The sequence below is a fragment of the Vitis riparia genome, chromosome 19 (assembly GCF_004353265.1).
Source record: "Vitis riparia cultivar Riparia Gloire de Montpellier isolate 1030 chromosome 19, EGFV_Vit.rip_1.0, whole genome shotgun sequence".
Classification (NCBI taxonomy): Eukaryota; Viridiplantae; Streptophyta; class Magnoliopsida; order Vitales; family Vitaceae; genus Vitis; species Vitis riparia.
Genome location: NC_048449.1, coordinates 11,414,449 through 11,421,349, shown reverse-complemented (window position 1 = coordinate 11,421,349; position 6,901 = coordinate 11,414,449). Strand labels below are relative to the sequence as shown.

Sequence of the window (6,901 nt, the reverse complement as noted above, 5' to 3'; positions counted from 1 at the left end):
AATCCCAAAAGAAAACAAAGAATTCAGGTTTAAATATGATTAAGATCAAAAGATAAAGAGAAAATTGAGAGAAAATGAAAAAATGAGAAAAAAATTTTGTGAAAAATAAAGGAAAATAGCCCTTAAAACTCCCACTTACTTATCGCGCAGCGGCACTCAAGTTTTTCCTCCGCAGTGCAAAACCCTAATTTTTATGAGTTAAATTCAATTAGTTGTGACCACTGCGGCCCAAATCTTTACTCGTCGCAACAGTTTAGCCTCGGGTCTTCTTATTATGCAGAGTTTGAAGAGCCCATTGTGGCACTCAATGCCTCTCGTCGCAGCGCTTTTCACTAGGTATGTAAAAAGCCCTTTTTCACCTAAAAATAAAGGAAAAGTAAAAAATAATTCCTAAACTACCAAATAATTAACTCTAAAAATTCACTAACTAAATTAAATTTGAAACAAAATAAAAAAAAATGATGAAAATCCTAACAACTAAAATAATTCAAAATTCAAAAATAAAAATTGCTCAAAGTAAAATAAAATAAAATAAAATAAATGCTCAAAATAAATCGAGATGTCTCCCGAAAAGTGTTAAAATTTAAGTTGTTAGCTAGACTTTCTCCACTCTTCTACTTCGGAATTGAAAACACAACAAACACCCTTTCATTGCTAAAATTGCCTCCCAAATAATGTTTCAATCGTTGCCCGTTCACTGTAAAAGTTCCCTTTGATGGATGATGAATTTCTATTGCTCCTAATGGTAAAACCTTGTTAACTATGAACGGAGTAGACCATCACGATCTTAATTTACCCGGAAAATGCTTGAGACATGAGTTGAAAAGAAGAACTTGTTGACCAACTTCAAAATTGCGCTTCTGAATATGCTTATCATGCCATATTTTTGCCTTATCCTTATAAATCTTAGCATTCTCATAAGCATTATTACAGAACTCCTCCATCTCATTTAATTGTAACAATCTCTTCTCCCCTAGAGTTTGTAAGTCAAAATTCAAAAATTTAACAGCCTAAAATGATTTGTACTCCAACTTAATTGAAAGATGACAAGATTTACCATAAACCAATTTATATGGAGACATCCCAATAGGTGTCTTGAATGCCGTTCTATAAGCCCATAAAGCATCATCCAACTTACTTGACCAATCTCTCTTAGAAGAATTAATTTTTTTCTTCAGAATTCACTTGAGCTCACGATAAGATACCTCAACTTGACCACTTGTTTGCGGATGATAAGAAGTAGTTATATGATGTGTTACTCCATATTTACCCAGTAGTGACTCAAATTGACTGTTACAAAAATGAAATCCCCTATCACTTATGATAGCTCTTGGTGTACCAAATCTTGCAAAAATGTTTTTCTTAAGAAATTTAACCACCACCCTAGCATCATTGGTCTGCAGCACCTCAGCTTTAACCCATTTGGAAATGTAATCTACAGCAACCAAAATAAAACGATTAGCATAAGAGGATGGAAAATGACCCATAAAATCAATACCCTATACATTAAACAATTCTATTTCTAAATATTTGTTAAAGGCATCTCATTTTTCCTAAATATATTCCCAATCCTTTGAAATCTATCACAATTGGCAACAAAATTAAATGAATCTTTAAAAAGAGAAGGCCAATAAAATCCTGATTGTAAAACTTTGGCTGCAATTTTAGTAGCTCCAAAATGTCCTCCAACTTCACGGGAATGACAATGATGCAAAAATATCCTATATCTCCTCTTCCGGTACACATCTCCTAATTATTTGATCGGCACATTGCTTAAATAGGAAATGATCATCCCATATATAGTACTTGAGATCCGAGAAAAACTTCTTTCTCCTTTGATAATTAAGCTCGGGGGGCAAAATATTCTTAGCCAAATAGTTGATAATGTCTGCATACCATGGCGCTTTTTCAACTGCAAAAAGTTGCTCATTAGGAAATATTTCATTAATATCATCATCAACTCCTTCATTAGGCTTCACATGATCCATCCGAGAAAGATGATCTGCAACTAAATTCTCGGTTCCTTTCTTGTCTTTGATTTCCAAGTCAAATTCTTATAGCAGTAAGATCCAACGAAGTAGCCTTGGCTTTGCATCTTTCTTAGCAAACAAATACCTCAAAGTCGAATGGTTGGTATAGACAATCACCTTAGAACCTATCAATTAAGACCAAAATTTGTCAAAAGCATAAACAATTGCTAAAAGATCTTTTTCAGTATTTGCATAATTTGCTTGAGCCTCTGTTAAAACCTTACTAGCATAATAAATCACATGAAAAATTTTACCTTTCCGCTGCCCTAAAATAGCACCTATAGCAAAGCCACTAGCATCACACATCAATATAAAAGGCAATTCCCAATCGGGTGCAACAATAATAAGAGAAGATATCAATTTAGACTTAAGAGTTTCAAAAGCATTTAAACATTCTTTAGAAAAATCAAAAACTGCATCCTTAACTAATAAATCACAAAGAGTTTTAGAAAATTTTGAAAAGTTCTTAATGAATCTTCTATAAAATCCTGTATGACCAAGAAAACTTCTAACTCCCTTAACATTTGTAGGTGGTGGAAGCTTCTCAATGACATCTATCTTGGCACAATCCACCTCAATTCCTTTTACAGAAATTCAATGTCCCAACACAATACCTTATCTTACCATAAAATGGCATTTTTTCCAGTTTAAAACCAAGTTTGTGTCAACACATCGTTGCAAAACCAAAGAAAGATTAAAAAGGCAATCATCAAAAGAAGAACCAAAAACAGAAAAATCATCCATAAACACTTCAATGTATTTTTCAATCATATCGGAGAAAATGGACATCAAGCAACGTTGAAAAGTGGTCGGAGCATTGCATAAACTGAATGGCATTCATCGGTAATCAAAAGTACCATATGGGCATGTAAAATTGGTTTTCTTTTGATCTTCTGATGCTATGGGGAATTGATTGTATCCCGAATCTCCATCTAGAAAACAATAATAATCATGATCGGAAAGTCTCTCCATCATTTGGTCAATGAAGGGTAAAGGAAAGTGATCCTTTCTTGTGGCATCATTGAGCTTCCAGTAATCAATACAAACTCTCCAACTGGTTACTGTTCTTGTGAGGATAAGTTCGTTATTATCATTCCTCACTAGTTATACCCCCCTTCGTAGGAACTACTTGAACTAGACTTACCCATGTACAATCCAAGATTGGATAAATTATACCTGCATCCAAAAGCTTCACAACCTCCTTTTTAACCACTTCTTGCATAGATGGATTTAATCTTCGTTGTGGTTGAACTGTTGGCTTGTAGCTTTCTTTAAATAGGATCTTATGCATACAAATCGATGGACTTATTCCCTTGATGTCATCAATAGTCCATCCAATAGCTTTCCTATGCTCCCTCAAAACTCTTAATAGCTTTTCCTCCTTCAAATCATTCAAAGAAGAATTAATAATAATAGGATAAAAACTAGAATCTTCTAAGAAGGCATACTTGAGATGAGATGGTAATAATTTAAGTTCAAGTTTAGGAGGCTCCTTCTTTAATGTATGATTGTTAACATGAATAGCCTCTAATTCTTTAAATTTTAACTTTTTTGGAAACCCATAAGTTGGCAATGCCTCGAGATTATTAACACATTCAATTATATCATCATCATCACAAAGAGTTCCTAAAGTTCTACCATTCATTATAAAATTTTCTAAAGGTGAAATAGAAAAAGTTTCATGAAATGTTTCAGCTACCACCCTATCCAAAACACTAATTGCAAAGCATGCATCAACATCAGATGAAAATTTCATAACCTCAAAAACATTAAACGTAACTTGTTCATCTTGAACCCTTAAAATCAACTTACCTTGATAAACATCTATAAGAGTTCTACTTGTAGCAAGAAAAGGTCTTCCTAATATAAGTGGAACTTCTCGGTCTTCTTCCATATCTAATACAATAAAATCAATCAAAAATATAAACTTATCCACTTTTACCGAAACATCCGCAATAATGCCTCTTAGATGTTTGATAGATCTATCTGCAAGCTTCAAAGATACAATAGTAGGCTTCACTTCCTTTAGTTCAAGTTTCTTGAAAATAGAAAAAGACAACATATTAACGTTTGCACCAAGATCACATAAAACTTTATCAAAATCAAAATCACCAATAGTGCAAGGTATAGTGAAACTCCTTGGATCTTTTAGCTTAGGAGGAAGCTTCCTTTGAAGAATGGTGTTGCACTCTTCAGTGAGCATCACCTTCTCATTGTCCACAAATTTCCTCTTATTTGATAACACCTCCTTTAAGAATTTAGCATATTTCGGCATTTGCTCCAGCATATCTACAAAAGGAAGATTGATATGTAAGCTCTTAAAAATATCAATAAATTTAGAAAATTGCTTATCTAAATTTTTCTTTTTCAGCATTTGAGGAAAAGTGGTGGCATTAGATGATGATTTTGGAGTAGATAGCTACATAGGAGTGGAAGCATCTTGTTCCTTGGGAACTAAAGTATCCTCCTTATTTGCTTACTGCTCGACCTCTTTTGATTGTTCTAACTCCTTCCCACTTCTAAGAGTTATGGCATTTACATGCTCCTTAAGATTTGTCTCAGTGTTACTAGGAAGTGCTCCTTGAGTTCTCTCCTTCAATAACTTAGAAATCTTCCCCACTTGATGCTCAAGGTTGCAAATACTTGCACCTTGGTTCCTGAAATTTGCTTTAGTATCATCAATAAAATTGTTAGTCTTTTGTATAAATTGGGTGAAAACTTCTTCCAAGTTTGGATTCTTCTCTTGAGATTGGAAGCCGGCTGGTGGTTTTTGCACATTAGCATTGTTACTCCATGAGAAGTTCGGATGTGGTTGAAATAGTTGGAGTTGGGATTGTATTGATGTTGATTATTGGCCACGTAGTTCACTTGTTCGGATGAATTTGCTTCATATGGGCCTCCAACTTGACACTCCAAGCTAGAATGGTTACCGACACAATTTTCACAGACTAAATTAGAAATGGCAACAACATTCATTTTCTTAAAATTATTATTTAAAATTGCAACTTGAGCAGCCAAATTATTAAAAGTATCAATATCATGAATGTCGGTTATCCTCTTTTGTGCATTTCTATCTGTAAACTTCAATAAATTGTTGCTAGCCATCACTTCTATAAGTTAATATCCCTCTTCCGGTGTCTTATTAATAAAAGCTCCTTCGTTTGCTGCATCCACCATGGTTTGAGTATTAGGGTGCAAACTATTGTAGAACATTTGCACTTGCATCCACATTGGTAAGCCATGGTGTAGCCACTTTCTTAAAAGATCTTTGAACCTCTCCCAAACTTGATAAAGAGACTCTTGATCTTGCTGTAAAAAGTTAGTTGTATCATTCCTCATCTTTGTAGATTTTGACGGTGGGAAGTATTTAGCAAGAAAAGCATTAACCAGTCCATCCCATGTAGTGATTGTCCCCGGAGGTAATGAAGTTAATCATGCCTTATCCTTGTTATTTAGAGAGAATGGAAACAATCGAAGTCTTATTGCATCATCGGTCACACCATTATGCTTGAAGGTATCACAAATTTCTAAGAAATTTGCAATATGTAGATTAGGATCATCATTGGCCAATCCTCTAAATTGAACCGAAGATTAAATCATTTGAATAATTGTCGGTTTGATCTCAAAATTGTTAGATTGGATGGGTAGCCTTCAAATGCTTGAGACACCCACATTAGGAACAAAATAATCCTTGAGTGCCCTATTTGAGACTTCATTATCACCGTGATTCTCATCCCCTATTGCAGGAACCTCTTAAATTACTTGTTGTTTGCATTCCCGATTTAGCTATCGTAGTGTTTTGTTGATATCAAGGTCGATTGGTACTAAGTCTAAACTCCTTGTACGTCTCATACACTAAGAAAACCTAAAAAGAGAAAAACAATTGAGTAAGAATTAAAAAAAAAAAAAAAGTCAAATTAGCAAAGAAATAACTGGTATTAATATTAGTAACAAATAGTCCTTGGCAATGTCACCAAAAACTAGATGTTCAAATTCGCAAGTATACGAATTGTTCAAGTAATATAATTGTACCTAAGTACGGATATCGAACCCACAAGGACTATGCTACAAATTACTAAAATTTATTATTTCTCCTACTATTTGATCAACCGAATTTTTAAAGTTGCAAAAGCAAGTAACTTAAACAATTAAAATAAATAAATTCAAACTCTTATGATTTAAACGATTTAGGGCTTTTGATTTTACTACAAACACTTTCATGCAATTGATTGCTTAACCTAATTTCTGTTATGCTTTATTTGGACATTTAATTCCCTAAGCCAACCAATATTTTCTCTCAAAATATATCAGATTGCTCCTTAAATTACTAACCCAACATATCTCTATGTGAATTTAAGTTTAAAGGAGTAATTAAGATCTATGGAATTATTATAGATTTAACTATTAATCTCTTAAAACATGGCAATGTATCTCTACTATTCATTCATTCACGTAATCTATTCTATGGATCTAATTTAGATTCTAACTCTTGTTATCAACCTAAATCATAAATTCAATCAAAACTTGGGCCCTTAAGAATTGAGAGCTTTAAGCGCAAAATAGTTACACAAATAAATTGATGCAAAAATAGAGAATTAAATTAAACTAATCAAAAACATAAATCATGATTAAGCTACATCTCAGCCCTAGACAAAGAAAATTAGCTCATATTAAGATGAAGAATAAACATCTTGAATTACAATTATAAAGAAAATGGAAGAATAAACCAGAAAAATAGAAGTCTGCAAATCCCCTTCTTGTTCTATAAGCTCTTTCTTCTCCCAGGTCTCTCTGATCCCCTAAATAAACCTTACTTTCACCTATTTATAGCCTTGGTATCACAAACTCAAGTCCCACCTAATTCAAATCTG

At 33.4% G+C, this 6,901-nt stretch overlaps 1 non-coding gene across 1 annotated transcript; it reads left to right on the top strand.

Moving 5' to 3' along the window:
• The first annotated feature begins 5,265 nt into the window (after positions 1 to 5,265).
• LOC117909707 lies at positions 5,266 to 5,372 on the top strand. Its single transcript, XR_004650437.1, has one exon. It is a non-coding gene; the product is annotated as a small nucleolar RNA R71 (small nucleolar RNA).
• Positions 5,373 to 6,901: the final 1,529 nt, after the last annotated feature.